The sequence below is a fragment of the Neolamprologus brichardi genome, chromosome 20 (assembly GCF_056152115.1).
Source record: "Neolamprologus brichardi isolate AB-2024 chromosome 20, ASM5615211v1, whole genome shotgun sequence".
Taxonomy (NCBI): Eukaryota; Metazoa; Chordata; class Actinopteri; order Cichliformes; family Cichlidae; genus Neolamprologus; species Neolamprologus brichardi.
In genome coordinates, this window is record NC_142123.1 from 28,094,911 (window position 1) to 28,113,862 (window position 18,952).

General features: G+C 41.6%; 1 protein-coding gene across 2 annotated transcripts in view; it reads left to right on the plus strand.

Annotated features, from left to right (window-relative positions):
* Positions 1-252: 252 nt before the first annotated feature.
* The window catches only part of plxna2 (plexin A2), a 164,624-nt gene continuing 145,924 nt past the window's right edge, over positions 253-18,952 (plus strand). Inside the window, exon 1 of one of the 2 annotated variants that reach the window (XM_087834367.1) lies at positions 253-339. The gene's annotated coding sequence lies outside the window, so the exon portion shown is untranslated. Of the gene's footprint in view, positions 340-837; positions 1,378-18,952 lie in introns of those variants that run through there. The other variant, XM_087834366.1, reaches the window with a different exon arrangement.

An 18,952-nucleotide genomic window follows, 5' to 3' on the forward strand; every position in this document is an offset into this window, starting at 1 on the left:
AAACGCTTTGTTTTTTGTGAGTATCATTTCCAAACTTGGAACACTCCAGAACTGCTCAGATCAGCTGTTGAGTGGGGCAATAAATACACAGATGAAGAGAAAATAAACCCAAAATGAAATAATGATTCTTTTTGTAAAATGTCATAAATGTAAAATGCCAAAAATATAAGAGATAGCGAGAGCGAGAGAGAGAGAGAGAGAGCGCGAGAGAGATGGAGCGAGAAGTGTGTTCACAGTTTAATCCATAGATGGCAGTACTCTAACAGAAACAGAGCTGGACGAGCACATGCCACCGACACCGGCTTCAGTGTGCTCTGCAAGGACAAAATGCTGTCATAGGTAAGATTTTTTTCTTTTTCACAATTGTGATACGAATATCTTATAGTTATATAGGCGATTCCTAAAAAAGAAAACTACAACTAGACATTTGTTAAAAGAATTTTCCAAACTCTTAATCATGCTTAATACGCTACAGAACTTTAGTGTATATTTACTGAAGCATATTGTTTTTATTCTTGTTATTTTTGGTAAAATGTAATTTGGCAAGTGGGTAGATGGTGCTCTGCACATTTCTCTAACCCGCCGTGTTTGTGTTTGTATGTGTGTGTGCTTAAATATTAACGTTTAAAATCTTTTACTTTTTATAACTCCACGTTTTGTACTAAAACTGGTGAATTATTAAATGGTAGCCGACGTAAATGTTTATTTCTTTTATATATGATTAATGTTTGGGCGGAAACAGTTAACACCATAATGAGCGTGAGGAGTGTGAGGGGGCTGGGTCTAAAAGCGCAGTGTGCCAGCTACAGGCAGCATACACAGACTACTGTACATTGATGGAGCCGATTTCTATGAGTCCGGCAGAGCCCTGTGAGAAAGCCACGCTGCGGGTCTGAACCGATGCTGCGAAATCACAACGCCAGATGATGGCAACTCTGGCAACGGCTTGTACATAACCTTCATGTCCTACAGAGCAGCTCGGAGGACGGTGAATGCCAAACTGAAGGAATGTGCCGTTTCTGTGACATGGTCTGGTAAAGTAACAGGTCAGTTCAGATGGTGAAGGCTCTGCCACGAAGTTTACGCGCTGAATTCGGAATTACCGGCGACGACGAAGGTTTCAACTTCAATGAATGACGCCGTCCCTTCACAGGTTCCGTATGCGTACAGGCTGTATTTATAAATTGGAAGAAGTAGGCTACTGACTATTAAAATTATCCTGAAAGGGACAGTTTGACCTGCTCGAGCATTTGGAAACATTTCTTACCCGCTTTGGAACTGAAGCGAGTCCAGCGCATCAGTTAAAGCCCAGAAGACAGCAGCAGCATTGGAGGGAACAGGATAGGGATAACCGGGAGATTCACTTTAAATGAAGAGGTGAGTGATGATCAGCACGCTCGTTAAGGCTAAATCAGCCTTACCGGGCACAAATATTTGCGTAAATCCCCTATGACTGTCAGCCACTCTGTTCCTCAAAGAGCTAATATCCGACACTGCGGAGAGTCAACTGTGGAGAGGCATTTTTCATCTCAGGCTGCAGGCTGTGTGCAGTGCTGGGGTACATTGTATCGTTGCCACTGCTCCCACTAGAATGACAAGGTGGCATTGTAAATACCGTGCGGGGTTTATGCATTTAAAAGCACTGCAGTTAGATCAACAAAAGGCTTTACGCACAGTCGTTGGTCTGTAATCTTTTACATTAATGCCATTTACTCTCCTTCTTTCCCCAATTCATTAGAATTTGCTTGCCTCACAGTACATAAGAATTACTGGATTACAGTAGGTTTTACTGAGGTGATACATCATAAGGTTAGCATCATTCTTGCTTGTTAGTTTCTTCCGATTGTGTAAGTATATAATGAACTTACTTGACCGGAGGAGTTATTTTTAGAGTGCTTATAATGCGTTGCTTGCAGTCATCACAGAGCTTGGCTTTCTAATAATTTTGATTTGTTGACCTTGTTGGCGTCTCACAATTACACATGCATGGTCTTCCACACAGTATCCTCAGGAAATAGCCTTTGTGTGTTAACAAAAAATCAGAATTTGCTTTTGACTACACATAGTTATTACTTTTGATATACTGGCAGGTAACAGGTTACAGATCTGGATCCTTGCCTTTCTGCAACAAGTGATCTATGAATTTAAAGTCAGAATGACTTGGAGATTGTTAAATATCTCACTTCAAAATGACTTGGTCTCACAACGTGGCATTATGCAAATTTTGCCACTTTTGTCGCCTCCTTCTCAAGTGGCAAAATCAAAAACCTAAACTATAACACTGAAAACAACAACAACGTAATGTAATAGTGCCAGCTGGCAACAATTTAGTATTCCAGGTTGACTTCAAACCTCGTCTGTCCAGATCAGCAGATGCACCTACAAATCTTCCTTCTCTGTCTGACTGCCAGTTCGCCAGCAAGCACCCATGACAATGACTCTAAAGAAAATAAATGTTGTCTTAAGTAGAAAATTGCCTTACATTTGCATGAAAATGACTTACATCTGCTACGGCTGATGGGTAGCATATTAATCCCTCGGCTTGTGCAATCAAAACCCCTTCCTTCTTGGTGCAATCAGGGGTTTTTTTTGCATCTGAAGCGTGACCCATTCAGATAATTATTTTAATATCCATCTCAAAATGAAACAGTAGCTTGACCCCAAAGCAACCACCAGGGTGGAAATTGCTGCCTTTGGAAGAACAAACCAGCACTCAGCATTGGTTTGATTATCACATTCTGATTATATTCACCCAATTAACTCCAATCTAATGAAGAAAAAGGAGACATTCTGTAATATTGTGGTGCTTTCATTATCCGATTGACCAGCCAGCAGCTGCTATATGACTATGCTATTTTCTATTTTTGTTCAACTTTATTTTTTTTTATCATTTATGAATCTTCTGTAACCCATGTCTGTATTACTGTTAGTTAAAAACACTACTGCTGTTCATCATGTGAAATATTTCTGAGAGCATAGAATTGCAGTTCATTTGTTCCCCTTTCAAATAACGGAGGATATAAGCAGAAATGTTAAGAATTCTGCTCAATGAATTGCTTTCAAGTGAAGTCTTTGAACTCGTGCCGTTCAAGAACGCCTTTTGAGAACCAAAACATCACACATCCATCCAATCAATAAGGTTAACTTCACCAAGCTGGAGAGAAATTGCTTTGACTGGACAAAGTTAGATCAAGCTTTGTTGATGCTCCTCTGCCGCTGCTTCCCCACTTCACCTCTTTATAAGGGGCTATTTTGATTAGATATTTAGTGACGCTGTGTCATCAGCAGTGCATTCTGGAATGATTTGCATAGGTCTGTACTTTACTTCTAGATTTCCCCAGGGAATGTGTAGTCTGAGCAGCGTACAGTATAGATGCATTTTTGTTTGAATTACTCTGGATATTGTCTTCATGCCAAACATCTTTTGGAATTTCATTTGCTTTGTTTAAACGAATGACATATATCAGTTTCTTAAGAGAAGCTGGTCCTCTAATGTGCTCTGCCTTGTTTGAAGAGAGTCTAAGGCATCACAGTCTCCTGGACAAGGCTGCCTGTCGCTACAGCTACCGCTGCCACCATCAGCATCCATCAGTATCTGCGACAAACTCTTGCTGGCTCAAGAGCGTCCTCTGTTGATGAAGAGCAAAGAGTCTAAACAAGGAGCTGAGTTAATTATTTGGCTATAATGTGAACACACAGCCCCTCTCCGGTCGAGTCCTTTTACTTGGGTTATTTAGCAGCCGTGTTGATACTCAGAGCAGTTTTTTAAAAGCGCAATTTTCTGCTGAATGAGTTGTTGCTGCTTTTCTCACCACCAGCATTCACGCAGCATGCCGCTTGCTCCTCTTTGGATTCCCCCCTTAAGGCAGCCAGACTCGCCACAATTTAGCTTGAGAGATTTTGACAAGTCGCTACGCATGCAGGCAGAATCCTTGACCTATTTCTTAATGAGTGAATACTGCAAATGTGCTCAGCGGCTGTGTATTCCGAACACCCCCCACCCCAAGCTTACAACAACCCCCACTATCCCAACTGTCTTTTGGTTTCACACATGCATAAACACTTGAACACATGCTGATAACGGTGCTTTTGTGGGTTCACCGACTCATTCTCTTATAGATATAGGTCCTCTCTTTCCTATCTGATAGAGTGTACAAATACTGAGTGTTTGTTTTAATGCAATTGGCCTCCTGTCTTCCCTCACTGTGGGCTGTTTATCTGAACCTCTCAACTGTCCAGCTGTCACAACAGAGATCTCAATCTACTTGACCCACACACGCTCCGCTCACTCAGCCTTGCTATGCACATGCTTGTGTCTGGAATCTGTATTTATGTTGAGTGTGTGTGTGTCTCTGTGTGTGAGCGAGAGAAACAGAATTGACACAAGAGAGATCTGGATCTTTGGTGATAATGATCAAGTGGAGCCAGGGAGAACATTTAGTCTGTGATGAGTTTGGTTGGCTTCAGTGAAAAGCAGAAGATCACAACCACTACTCTGCTCAGTTTATATCTTCTGTGCTTGCTCTCTCCCCTCTGGATACTGATTGTAAAAAAATTTTTTTTAAAACTGATCTCTGACGAGTCTTGCATCAGATTCCAAGTAGAGAGAGTTTCTTTAGGTGATGATTATCCTATCAAACGTTTGTACAACGGCTCATATGTTAAATTAGGAGTGAAAGTTTGGAGCTCTGCTTGTGGTGTAAGATTACACCACAAGAAACTTTTGATACTCAGATATTGGTGAGGCATCATTATGAAGTGTTTTTTCAATTTCTTAGTGGAGGAAGAGCTATTTAACACTCTGTACCCATTTAAAAACAAAACCTGTTATCCAATACTCAATCCGTTGTTCTGCTTTCTATGTTTTTATATCCTCATTTAAAGAAGTTCCCCTGATACAGGACAGAATTACTCTTTGATAATTTCCACACAATGGCAGATGTTTGAAAACACCACAGGGCTACATTTAATGGTCTAGTCATGCTGCTGTAGCCGTTTTCATCATCTTGAGTAGTTGTGCTTGTTGCCTTCAGTGACTTATTGAATCGTTGAAACCATTTTAAATTGATGACTACAGGCCACTACATTGTTAAGTAGCAGCTTGCTCAGTATGAACAACACATAGCACAGAGTGCAAAAATCAATGCCACTTTGCATTTCATTTTTCATCATATACAGTGAGTACTTGAAAGAAAAAAGCCACCTTTTCTGCTGTAGCAGTTACCGTGCTGGGATTTTTATTCTCTGTAACTCTGTGATAAGCCTGTTGAGAGAGTTTGTTTCCCCATATCTGTCAAGCTGTTTGCTTTTTTTTTTTCCTTTTTTTCCCCCCCAACAAGATATAGGCTGTGTGTGTGTCTCCAGCTTCCAGACAGGCTCCAGCCGGTCTCATCAGAGGACCAAGAGGGAATGGTTAACAGTCATCCCTCTGCCGTGCAGCCGTGGCCAGTCCAGATCCTGCTCTCCCTATTGATGGTGGCAAGTTTAGCAGTGAACCCCAATGCACACTCTGCTGTCCCAAAGCTTGCCAGCTTGCTGAAACAAAGCCTTTTGTAGGGCCACTAAACCCAACAGATGGAGAAATGGACAGTAAATGAAAGTAGAGGGAAAGGGGAATAAAGGAATTTAGTGGAGCATGTTTGTGGGTAGGCATTTAGGCTGCTCCTTTGGGAAGCCTAACACTCTTACAATGCAATACTGGCAGAACTTAACTGTTCTCTCCTTGACATGCTGCAGCAGCAGCAGCTTTGGGCCCCTATGTGAGAGGAGAAGGCAGTCTGCTCACGAATGCTCTCCAGGGCCTGGGAAGCCTTTATTAAGATGTTAATAGAACTGACTTCATGACACATTTCCATGGGACAGGATCCCTTGCTTCTGCCATTCTTTAGTGCCTCAATCTGCCTGCCACAATCATCAGTCTCTCTCCTTCACACAACAGCCTGTTTAGGCATTCAGGCCCATTTCCACATTCCCCTGCCCAGGCACTCTCACTTTATCTGATCTCTGCTGTCACAAACCATCCTATATTTACCACGTGTAACAAAATTACGCGATGCCAGTGATAAGGGCAGGAATCATGGCATAGGTACCCGCAGAATAACAAGTCAGGCTGTTTGTTTGTCACTGATCTTCTCACCGGCTGGAAGTCAGACTGTCACCCCAGCAAGCCATCGAGGCTCTTATGATTTTTTTTTTATTTCTCCAACCACCGTTTTCCAGATCACTAACTATATTCTTCCTCCTCGTTCGCTTTAGTCCTCAAACTGCTTCCAAGGTTGCCTATCAAGCTACAGCAGCTACAAAACAAGAGACAAGAAAGACCTCAAGCTTTACATCCAAATACCTTGACTGACTTCATTTTCATGAAAGGCACTGAATGCATTGTCTCTACCATTTTCTCCTTTCACATGTATTTGAATGTAAGTCAGTTTAGCCTGGCACCATCAATAATCAATTAGCTGGTGTCACGGGAGGATGTGCGTTTTTGTTTGGTGGAAACTCAACAATAAGTGAGCAACAAAAGGGAGCAGGAGAGAGAGGCAGGGTGGGAGGGGGCTTCTGTTAGACGCCAAGGGGCAGCTGTCAGGAGCAGATGACTGTGTGTGTGTGTGTGTGTCATATGTTCACAGCTCCATGTGTTTGTGTCCATTTTAATTTATTTTAGTTTGACTGTGTGGCACTTTGTGTGTTGTTTGTGTGTGTGTGTGGGTCTGTGTGCATGTTCAAGACGATATACCAGGGTAGGCAGTAAGGGCAACAACATGCTGCGCTGCCCACACTGCCCCCTGGTGATGAGGATGCCCCTGCCTGCCACTGTTACCATGGTTACTACAGGAAAAGGGGTGCAGACATTACTTGTCTAGTCTGCTCATGTGCTATAGGGGAGTCCGGCCAACAGCAGCTTTGTCCCTCCCATATAAACTGAGGCCAATTACAACTAGAACCACTTTCGTCTCAAAGGGGCTGTTATGGCCATTACCCCTTACAACTGTCAAACAATGTAAGTATTTGCTCTGGAATTGAAAAATGAAGAAAATCTGTGAATTTACGTGCACTTAATTTTCTCTGTAGTTAGTGTATTGACTGAAAAAATGTTAGCATCGAACAAAAGCTAAAATTCCCTCATTGGGCTCCAACACTCAGTGACATGTTGGTGCTTGCACTTGTGCTGTCTTGTTACTATTTTGCACTCAGCTGTGGCCTTATCTGGGTTGGTATCTTCTCTCAGTATGAGGCAGGATCTTTGAGTCATCCTCATCCTTCAATAGAAAGAAAACAGATGAAAAAAGGGGGAAATAAGGCCTTCTAAAGTTGTTCCCGAGTTAGATCACAAACAGAAACTGTCTGGAAAAGTCCTCCCCCTTCCTCTGCTATCTTGTTCCTTCTGTTGCGTGCACACACATCTTCCTGATTAGCTTTTTCCACTGTCGTCGACCAAAGTAAATTGTGCTAAATTGATGATGAAAGACCTTGAAACTCCCACAACTTCAAAACACAGAATCTGCCCCACTGTGGCTTCTTATTTCCTTGCAATTTTGATAGAGGCAAAAAGGGAAAACAATTAATGAGTTGGCTTCTACTTGCAGAACTGCACATGTAATATAAAACTTTTTTTCTTTTCTTTCTTACTTGAATGCCTGATCAGTTTCTGAAGGTACAGGAAGAAAGATCCTGGATGCATGATGAAAAAAAACAGAGTCTGGACTACAGTTTGTGCCGCCAGTCTGTAGACTGCAGACTCTTTACTTTGGCCCAAGGTGATTTATAGTGTCCACGCCAGAGGAAATGAATACTCCTCTGGGATAACATTTATGTTTATGCATGAATCCGTGACTCTGATCCACACACTGAAACCAGCAGGAGAAAAGGGATGAAAGGTACTTAAAAAAGGGAGGAAGCTTGTCATGAAGCCCACACAAAGTCTGTGAGGACATGTCGTTACTTTCCCAACTTGCTGTGACCCAAACCATTAATAACACTTTATGAATGTAATTGCTTTTGTTGTTGATTTTTCACCTCTGCCCAACCTTTTAGATTACAGCTCAGCACACCATAAGCATAGGGCTTTTTGAAATGTGTGGGATACTGAGGAAGCAAAAACCTCTTCCTTTTTGTTTTAGCAGTGAGTTTTAGGGGAATGTGTCATGTCAAAATGAATCAGCAAAAGTTATCACTGTGAATCACACTGTACAGTGTTTATATTAACACGGTGAATCTATAATGGGAATGTTGGATGTTGTTGCTCCACCACCCTTACTTCCTAGTGCCCTTTGCTATCAAAGAGGAACACTGCATGTACTCAGCAGGAGCTCACCCAGACAGGCATGTTTTTCTTCCTCTGTCATAACCAATGATATATGAAAGATGACAGCAATGTCTTCTTGTTACCTACAAAGAACATTATTATCATGTGATGCCATGCCATGCTAAACACATAATCAAAATTCATCACATTTTCTTGCAACACAAGTTGTGGGCGTTTGGCCTCATTTACTAGCAGTTTATAATTACCACTACTACTACTATTGCTGTTGTTGTTGCCTTTTGGACATTTACAGTTTTCCAAAACAACACAGGCCACAAAATGGCCTTACATAGCATGTAAAGAAAACAAAATACTTCATGGAAAGGTTTAGCTTTAACCTTTATTTAAAAATATTTCAGTGTTCTATGTCTCATCATAGCTTAAACTATCTCATCTTTAATTAAAAATGACTTCTGTCTTTTCTAATACGATCACTGAGTCTAAATTCTTGGCACATTTCCACTGATGCTGAAGTATCTGGATTTTTTTTTTTTTAAGTTAAGTCTCTCAGCTCAAGAGTTTTTCATTTCGAGCTGACAGATTGCGTATTCCTTTTCCTCCACCTGTTTTTCTTGTAGCCTTGTAGATGAACTGTTTTTAGCCTCATAGTTTTTTTTTTTTTAAATATATATAAATATATATTAATTTTGACATCCAAATAGTTTTCTGTGTTTTGAGCCACAGTGAATGTGTCAGGGGATATTCTGAAACTTATTTCACTTTCAACAAGATTTTCATCACTCTGGTGGAAACACTTGGAGAGGCGCGCCTTTTCTGGCTTCCTCCTCGGACACTATTGTTTCCATCAGAGTTTGTCATGGCTTTCTTGCCTTAGTGGTGCAGGCTTGTCTCCTACAACATCATCACCACTTTCTCTGCTTCACTTGGAGTGAAACGGGCTCAGCTGTATGCAGATTGCCCAAGCCTGCTGGGATAGAAAAAGTTACTGGCATATTTATTGTGGTAAGAACAAAATAAGCCTGTGCATATGTTTCAAAAACAGTAATTTTGCATACATTACTTTTTTTTTTTTTTGTGCAGGGCAAGAATGTAATGTTTAAGGAGAATGAAACAAGATATGAGACAATTATTCAGATTGTGACAACCAAACCTTTTGCCGCGGACCGTTTGAAATCCCTGTGTTGTCCATGAAGATGTTGATTAAACATGACTGCTCTGAAACATCTTCCTGCCTAAGGGAGGCAGACGTGAAAGAAGGGAGGTGAGTAAGTAGAGAGAGTGAGAAAACTGAGGATTGACTGGGCAGGTTTGTACATGAAAGCGATGAATGAGCATCCTTTCTTGTCTTAATCTGCTCCAGTTAGGGAATTATGCTATAGAAGTTAATACATCATCCACACAGAAGGTGCATTCAAAGGATATTTGACACGTTATTGCCACTACAGGCCCAGTTTTACTAGACGCATCTTTATTTCCTCATTCATCTTGCAGTAAGAGCTAGAGTAAAGCTGGGAATTAGAAATATTTTTCTCACTGCAGAAGGCATCTCTGAGCGTGTAAGTACAATGTTTACTGTTAAGTACTTTACACAAGCCTCGTTGCCTTTGCTGCCGCAAGTCCTCCCCCACATTTCTCAGAAAACATGTTCAACCTGACAGGGGTGAATAGGTGAGGTGGATTTGCATTTATTTACAAAGTATGCACAATGTTTCAGGCATATTTTTGTGCACATACTGTTGAATGAAAAATAATTTGCTTTTGCATGACTTAAAGTCCCCAAAAGAGTGTCCTTATTCAGCATTTTTTTTTTTAAAACAGAAGTAGAGTAATTTATTTTTTAGCTACACACTGAAATGTCGCCATGTTTTATTTGTTCTGGGGATTTACATTATGCAGTATCATATCCTCTGTGTCCACTCTCCACTCATCTGTCTGCCTCTTCTCTTCACCTTCCTTTCCTGTGAAAGGGAGAAGCTGCAAAGGTGGGTGGAGGCATGCCAGAGGGTACTGGCATATGGCTGGGAAATCGTAGCGCATTTTTGCATTCACCTGTGTTTTGGGACCATGGCCTGCATTCTGCTTTGCATCATCAAACCAAAATGAAAATTAGAAAATGGAAAACAGGAACGGGCATTATGTTACTGTTGAATAGAGTGAGAATGTGCATACGTATACTTTCCATCATTTCAGGGCGCACAGACACGCTTATTTCGCTGCAGTGTGCACAGACATGGACTTGCCCGATAAAGGACACCTTTGCTTTGTTTATTTTGTCGAGGCACAGTGTTTGTGGGTTGTGTTCAACAAAGCATTAGTAGTCTAAAAAAAGCTAAAATGGGGTGTCTCTGCTTGCTTGGCTCCCTGTGGTGCAGAATATGTACAGTAGCTCTGTGTCAATGTAAACAACTCCACCTGTGTTTGCATACTATTACTTGAAACAACCAGTCAGAAAAGGGAAAGCAAAGGAAGCAGAATGAAACTGCAGGCTGAAGACTAGCCAGAATGATTTCGCTGCAGGAGACATTGTTACGTTAGTTTAGTGCAAAGCCTTTAAAACACAAGCTAAAAAATGTGCTTCAAACATAATGCGTCTGCTTGTAATGTTTGACAATAAAGGGTGTTTACCAGGAAGAGAAAGTGGTTGCAGAATGTAAATGCAGCTATACTGAACATAACCAACAGTGAGATGCCATTTATGAGTTTGCTCTGCACTTGATGCTGTTACTAAGACTTCATCTTGTTGAGATTTGTGTCTTGGATGCATGTGATCAACCTCTATAAACACAGAATCAGAGCTTCTTAATTGAAAAACTGGCGTATTGCTTCTGTGTGTCAGCACCTTGATCGTGACTCATCAAGGTCACGGGGTCACGCTTAATTCTCAAAGGGTTCCCAGTACCAGTGAAATGCAGCATTCCCAGCCTCTTTTATAAAACAAAGGAAGAAACAGGGAGGTCTGGGATTTTTGCTTGTGATACTGAGTCAGACAGGAAGAGAAGAGGAAGCTGGAAGGGAGTGACGGAACCGGAAGACGAGGCTGTTTTCGTAGGAGTGAAGGGCACCATTTGCCAGAGAGAGGTATAAAAAAAACAAACCCACTGAGAACATTTGCACTGGGCTAGTTAAGGAAAACTGAAGACCTGGGATCAGCTGACTAACCATGCTTTGGTGATCTCACCGGATCTGCATCTACATCCTTGTAGATGATGTAGGTGTGTGTTGAAGTGTAATACTCCAGACTAATGGGAAAACACGCTCTTTCTTAGTGGGTCCTAGGCAGACTGAAACAGCAGTGAACCAACCACCAAGTGTCCTAATTAGCCCACTTCAGCATGTTATTCTGCCCCAGCTGCTCCTATTTATGTTACTGATGAAATGCTGAATGGGGCTTTTTCCCCCCCTTGGTTACATTTTCTCGAGGGTAGCAAATAGTCGATTTTTATCGTTTTTCTCTTTCCTGTTATTGCAGTTTTTTGCTGGAGTATGATTATATGTTTTCTCTACTGCTGATGTAGTTTATGGGAAGCAGCACCAGCAGGGCTGTTTTGTTTGGCTAAAAAGGGTGGCTGCTAAGCACTCGATCCAGTGTTTTGCCTCCCCATATCCCCCAACTAAGAAATGACAGAATCTGGTGATAGAGAGAAATACTCTGTTTGCCCACTGCTGTGTTTATGGTGACTCCATTGTGGGCTTTAGTTTCATCATATATTCTGCAATAGCACACTAATCATTAAAAAGAGTTCAGTGAGATTTATCTATTGAACGCAGCGAGCTGGCCTACTTGTTGAAACTTCATTTTACTGCTCTAAACCTGCAGACTATGATCACATTTAAAGTGGTGAAGCTACAGCATTTCTCCCTGAGCTTTATCATCTATGTGTGCGGCCTAAAGAATAAGTTACTGAGGGAGAAGCTGCCACAGAGGAATTCAGAGTCTTGGTTTGGCATTGGTCATAGTGACCAAGTTAGGAAAGCTCGTTTCTTTGATTTATGTTCATTTATTATTCCTCTGTCTGTTTTTGAGTCATGTCTTTGTTTCTCTTGGTCTTTCCTTTCACCCTCTCCTCTGTTTATTGCACTTTTCTTTTTTTGACTTTCTGTCTTTTTGTCTCTGCATCTTGCAATCTGGGATCCGGTCCCTGCTTACTTTACGCCCTTAACAAGGAGACAGATGGTAATTTTAATCATCGTACTAGCAGAGATTAGTCTTTGATCAATTTTAATGCTCAGAATACAACCGCTACATTTAGCTTGAGAAAGGGGGGGGGGGGGGGGGGGGGGGCTGGGCTTGTAAAAGTGATTTGGTGACTAAGGAAAGGCAGAATACTCCAAGATAAGTCCTCTATCCAAGTATTTCTCATGCCCAACATTTTACATGCAGTCAAAGCGTTGTTAGAATTACAGTCTAGTTAATACTTGAGCTGGATTTGGGAAATTTGTTCCCAAATCCGTTTTTTTGTATTTTTGTTTGTTGTAATACCCTGTTGAGACCTACTTATGTACATGCAAGTATATGTGATTACTTCTATGCTATGCCTTCCAGAGATCCAAGCCTCTTTGCTCTTTGGGTGACTATATCAAGATGTCGTACAAGAACACTACTGACAGACGGTTATATAAGGCTGGGTGGCCACATATAAAATATGGTCTCTGGTGTCTGCCTGAAGAATACAGATGGCCTGCCTGTCTACATGTTATATCTGCAGCAAGAGCAGGGAGAGAGACTCGGGAGTCTCTGGCCTGTGAAAATGAGTGTGAAGCACTTATTCCCAGAATGGCTATAGTAGCTCTTTATACAGCTCTGACACACTCAGAGCAGCTCTGTAGTCGCAGATCGTGTACATTATAGGCATTTCACACGCGTGCTTTGCTTGTAAATAATGTTGGTGTGTAGTTATTGTGGTTACATCAGTCCATTATATTGACATTTAGGCAGTTTATATTTCCGTAGTTCATCAAAAAGAGCAATACCCAGCCCAGAGCTGACGCAGCAGCAGAGTGGACCAAGCAACAAGCAAGCTAGCCAAGTGAAGTCTCTAGATCAGGGGTCCCCAATCCCAGTCCACGAGGGCTGGTGTCCCTGCAGGTTTTAGATCTCACCCTGGGTCAACACACCTGAATCACATGATTAGTTCATTACCAGGCCTCTGGAGAACTTCAAGACATGTTGAGGAGATAATTTATCCATTTAAATCAGTTGTGATGGATTAAGGACACATCTAAAACCTGCAGGGACACTGGCCCTCGTGGACTGAGATTGGGGAACCCTCCTCTAGATCTTTACTATTCCCTGGTCGTTTGTGTCCGTGGTGCCGCTTTCAACATAGCGCGTATTGGATCTCTTTACTGATCCCTGTGCTTCATCACAGTGCGTATGCTGATGCTTGTAAAAATTGATCTAAGCGGCCTGGAAGATGTGTACTTATATGCCTAATACACAGATTATGAAATGCTTTTCAGTGATCAAAATAAGAACTCGGTCAATAGCCTGATGACTTTTGAAAGAAAATGGTTAATTAGTGTTTTTGTGCCAGCGAAACAAAAAAATAATTATTGAAAGAAAATATAATTGTTTGAAAGTGCTTCAGCCAGTCAACACATGAGTAAATGGAGCTTTTTACATCCCAACACTCTGTGTAACGCAGCTTGTCAGACTCTTCCTTTATCTCTCCAGTATATGGAAATTGTCTTTTAGCTCCACTCGTATGCTTCAGCTGTGGCTGTATGAGACACTAAAAGATAACATTCCCATATTAAAGCAAAGTCCTCATAAGGAGGTTGGCATGGGTGAGGCAGGATATTTTCGAGAGACCCTGGTTCATTTCACATTTGGTCTGTTTTGTTTTGCACTATTTTTTTTCTCCCCCGTCTTGCTTTTTTAAAAAAAACCTTACTAACATACGATTAGGAAACATTCATGGTACCGGTTCAAACACACTCCTTCGAAAGTAACCCTTCTTGTTGACAAATGACAAGTTGGAAGTGACCCCTCAGTATCAGGTATGTGATACCTTGTCCATCAAGGTAGACAGACAAGGTTATCACATACAGTAAGTGGCATCTTGTGCCAGATGACACCGTGTGTGTAAGGGAGGTTCGCCATCAGTTTTGACAGTCACCATGAAAGTGGGCTGAATGAGCAGAATATGAATAATCTAAGTTTATGTATCTGCATCGTAGGTATAAGGACTACAGAATCAATGGAACATACAGCCACCAGTTAATATTGCCAATAGCAGTTAACAAGACAAATAGCAGCAGATAGCAGAAACCAATATTTTCACCATTTCTAAATTGCAGCACAAATCTGCAGTATGCTTTACTAAAAATGCGTTTTGGCTTATATCTGTTAAATCATACATCTGTGATCAGCCAGTATTGTTAGTCAACGCTGACTGTTGTGCAGGCAGCATTCTTGTACTTCAGCTGTGTCAAGTTTTTCTAAATAAACATCTCATGTGTTTAGCAAAGTTTATAACAATCTTTGTTCTGTGTGTGTTTATTAGAACAGTGTTTGCCTTGGTGATATGCCTGCTAGATTCTCAGGACACTATCTGACAGGAAACCAGCAAGTGCTGATTTTCCACCGTATCCCAGCCAGAACTGCATCCTGTACGGGGCTCACATGGAACAGGCCGGAAGGCATGCGTGTGTGCTTCAGCACTGATCCAGCAATTCACTCAGTCAGTCATCTGGCTTGCTCTCTGTGCTCTGTGCCATCATATTCAGTCCTGTCCTGGCAGCAGCTGCTGCACCCCTGAGGACGATCAGGTGGATTGTTATACGCCCACCATGCGCAAGACCGAGTTAATGCTTACTGCAGCACTCACTACTGCTTTATTATTCATATTCATTGCAAACCCTAGTTAGACTTGCATACAAATGTAGTGTAAGCTTTCCTGCGAGCTGTGGTCTGTAGTAGCAGTGTAACTTTGCTTTGCTTTATACTGTACTTTACCCATTTGAGAAATGTTTGGAAAGCTTTCAAATCAGCCTTTGAAATTAAGCATTTCTTAATTGATCTCCTAGTGGAGTAAAGTTTGCAGGTGGTTGCAGTTTTGTTGTGGGAACTGTGGCACATTTGGGTCCAATTCATCTCCTTTCTGCTCGCTTTATACCTGATGATTATTTTCAGCGTACAGACAGACAGTCACTACCTTTGTTTTTGTTTGTGGTCTGTTGTGCACGGTCTTCACAGTAACCAGGCCATTCTGCTTGCTCGGCATGCATCCTTCTGTGTGAATAAGCACCCAATTTCCTCACCACATGCTGTTATTGCCTCTCGTCCAAAGAGAGATTGGGCTAAGTAACTAACCACAGACTGATTTTGTGGTGTTTTATCACCCCTGATGAAATTAGAAGGGCCTTGACCGGGCTGAGGTAGAGAGAGAAACAGACTGAGAGAACAGGAGAGAGGTTGAACCCTGCTCAGCTGTGTGATAATGCATCTGTTTTATGTGTCCAAGCAAAGAGCTCTCGAAAATAGGCTTTAATGGTCCTTAGACAGTAGTGTGTATTCGAGAGGCACACAACATTATGCTTGTGGTCGAAGCCGATTGTGAATACAATGGGTAAAAGTTTCTTTTCATCCTGTAGGGGTTCACGAAAAATACCACGACATTAATTTAAGTTTGCTTTGATACTTTACTGTACAAATGTTAATTAGATTACCAGACAAAAAATGAGTGACATATGTTTATAGGGTTTTTCATATGTTTCCATATTAAGGTCACAGGTTTTAAAGTCTCATCATCTTTGCCACTGTAAACAGAGACGCTGTTTGCCTTTGGTCAAACTTCAGTGTTTATTCAGGTTTTATGACAAAAAGGATTGGACTTTGTGAGGACAAAGCATGACTGTTACACTTCTGCACTCACTGCGGCAGGAAAGAAGAGTGGGCCATTAGGGTTAGGCGGTTTAACTTCTCACAAGTGCTGCCATTGCAAAGTAGCAGCCGTACGTTTGCGATAAGACAGTCCGGTGTGTTTGTACGGAACTGCGGCTGACCCTTTTAAGAGTTGGAGTTTTGAGAGAACTGAGATCTGTGCTGAAGCTTAGAATGGAAGGAAAAAAAAAATCACAGACCCAGTGTGACAGCTGTAGGTTCATGCTTTCAGTGTGACAGCAAAAAACATTTCACTTTTGTAAGAAGAAGCATTTGTTTATACAGTCTCGCTGTGTTTGTTAAAATTTCCATGGAGGAGTGTGGCTAGCTGTAAACAGAATAGTCCCAAAGAAAGCTGTCTGCTGTCCTGGATAAGCACAAGGAATTAAATCAGCCGCATGCGCACTGACACAGACAGAACAACAACTTGTGCAAACGCAACATATACACACGGCAGCTGCAGACATCGTCAGTCAATCCCATGACATCGGAAATGAGCAACTGAGTGACTCTTATGTTTATTATCAGACAAAAAAAAATGACTCATAAAGTTCATGGAAGAGCGATGGGTGTTTATATGATTTTTGCATAATGTTGTTTGTGCCCCCCCCATCATTTTGTCCTTCAATGCTGGTACTGTGCATCCTGCCAGCCAACTCTTGCTCTTACATGCTCAACTGTTATTTTAATTGCACTGGCATATTATTGATTTTTAGCATTGATAGAGCTATATCTGGCACAGCAGTATAAATTTCTCTTACATCACAGATCACATTCCCACTCTTCTAAGTTACACCACAGCCCTGGTTGATGGGCAATACTTGTCACTATAATCAAAATGAAACCCACATACTACCTTATCTATAGCATATCCTCTGTAAACCATGCAGGGATCCATAGTGACCATGTTTGTAGAGCAGTTCAACAGAAAAGTGCGTTTCCTGCTGAGTTTATAGCGCCTGGTTGTTAGCCAACCCAGAGTAGCCTCATCCTTTCAACCAGCGTGTGATTACAGAGCTCCAGGCTATATCATACAGTCCTTAGATGAAACGGTAGCAGGGGAAAATGAAGGGATTACTTTGACTGACAGGATGCACATATTTTTTTTTTCCTCTCCTCCAAAATCTCTTGTATAACCATTCCTTCTCCCCATCTGCATTTCCTGAATGAAAAAACAGGTCTCGTCATGTAATGAGTAGATCTATTATACATTTAGACCAAAGAATAGTCCTGTGTAGATTTCACTCATCTTTGACCGTCTTTGACCTCCTCATTCCTTTCGCTTTTTGATTGATCTTCCTGTAGCCTGAGTGTGCCAGCCATGTTGTGCCAATGTTCTCCAGATAATGGAAAGACCATGCCAACTTCTGGAGTTATGGCTGCCGTAGTCTCTAACAGCCTTGTCAACTAGCAGCAGGTCTTGACATTCTTTCTCTTTTTCATACACCATCATTCATTCTATCCCTTTTTTGGGTTTCGGTTTCCCTCTGTCTCCTTCTTTCTTAGACCCTTTCAGCATTAGTCAGCTTGACCACTCAGCCATGCCTTAGGACTATGATCCCAGTTGAACAAATGATGAAGCTGTGGGCTGTGGATGGAGAAAATTCATATTACTACACATTATATGGAAGGTCTTCCTGCAGTGTTTCACACACATATGGAACATGTATGGAAGAAGTATTTAAATTCACACATTTCTCCCCACTTGCAGATCAGTTTGGTGGTGCTTTACTGTGGATTTGGCATGATATTTTTTTGACAGAAGGTTCAGTCCATCGGTGCCTTATTCTGACTTGGCAGCTGCACACTAAAGGTTAGAGTCCATGCTTTGTTTAGCAGACTGCAGCTACAGGCAGATAACGCCTCTGCGGGGAAAGTCTGCTGATTTTTTTTTAAGTAAATCAACGCAAACCAGTACACACAGACACATGCTATGATGACGCAGCTGCTTGCATCCACACATGCACACGCAGTTTGCGCTGGAGTGTGGTATTGCTTGGTTTAATGTCATCTGTGTCTTTTTTGGTTCGGCTGCCTTTACCTCTCTTATGTTCGGTGCTACAGCACAGAGTTTATGCAATCTGATTTCACCAAGGCAAGACGAACTGAGCCTTTCATGCATTTCATTTCTACTCACAAGACGCGCAATTGCCCACTCGTTCAGACCAATGCCCCTTTAGCTGTCCTTTGCACCTGCTACCTGGCGCACCAGCCAAGTTCTACATTTTGCCAAGTGCATTTGTCTGCTTCACCGACTCTTAAATTTGCATTGAGATTTGACCACTATGAAGTTAGATATGAGAAGAGCTATTGGTAGTTACGAGTTTCAAAATATTTGCTTTGCTGAACTGCCTAAATTCATAATGTCATGATCAGATGAATTGATTTTATTCAAATGCTTCTTTCTCTGCTCAGTTCACAATAACCTCTTGAAAGGACAAAATGCTACTGTATTTACAGGTGTTCAAAATATTGTGAGCTGTGTGTTTGCAAATTTCCTTTCTTCAGTAATTCATAGGAAAGTGATTCAATTTCAGATACGCAAACCACTGAAACACACCCCATCTACTTTAACTTAAATGGATCTCTCCACATCTAGCTTCCATTATACTATTATACAGACTTTCAAAGTGCGAGGACAGCGCAGCATCCACCGCGTGCGTCAAAAGTAGTTAAGGTCCTTCGGTTTGATAAAATGTGTATGATGTCAATCAAAAAAAGCCTGATTCAATTTCAATCTGTGTATGAGCTGAGGTAGATATCTGATCCTGTGGTCTCCCCTGACATCCTGCTTTGTTTGT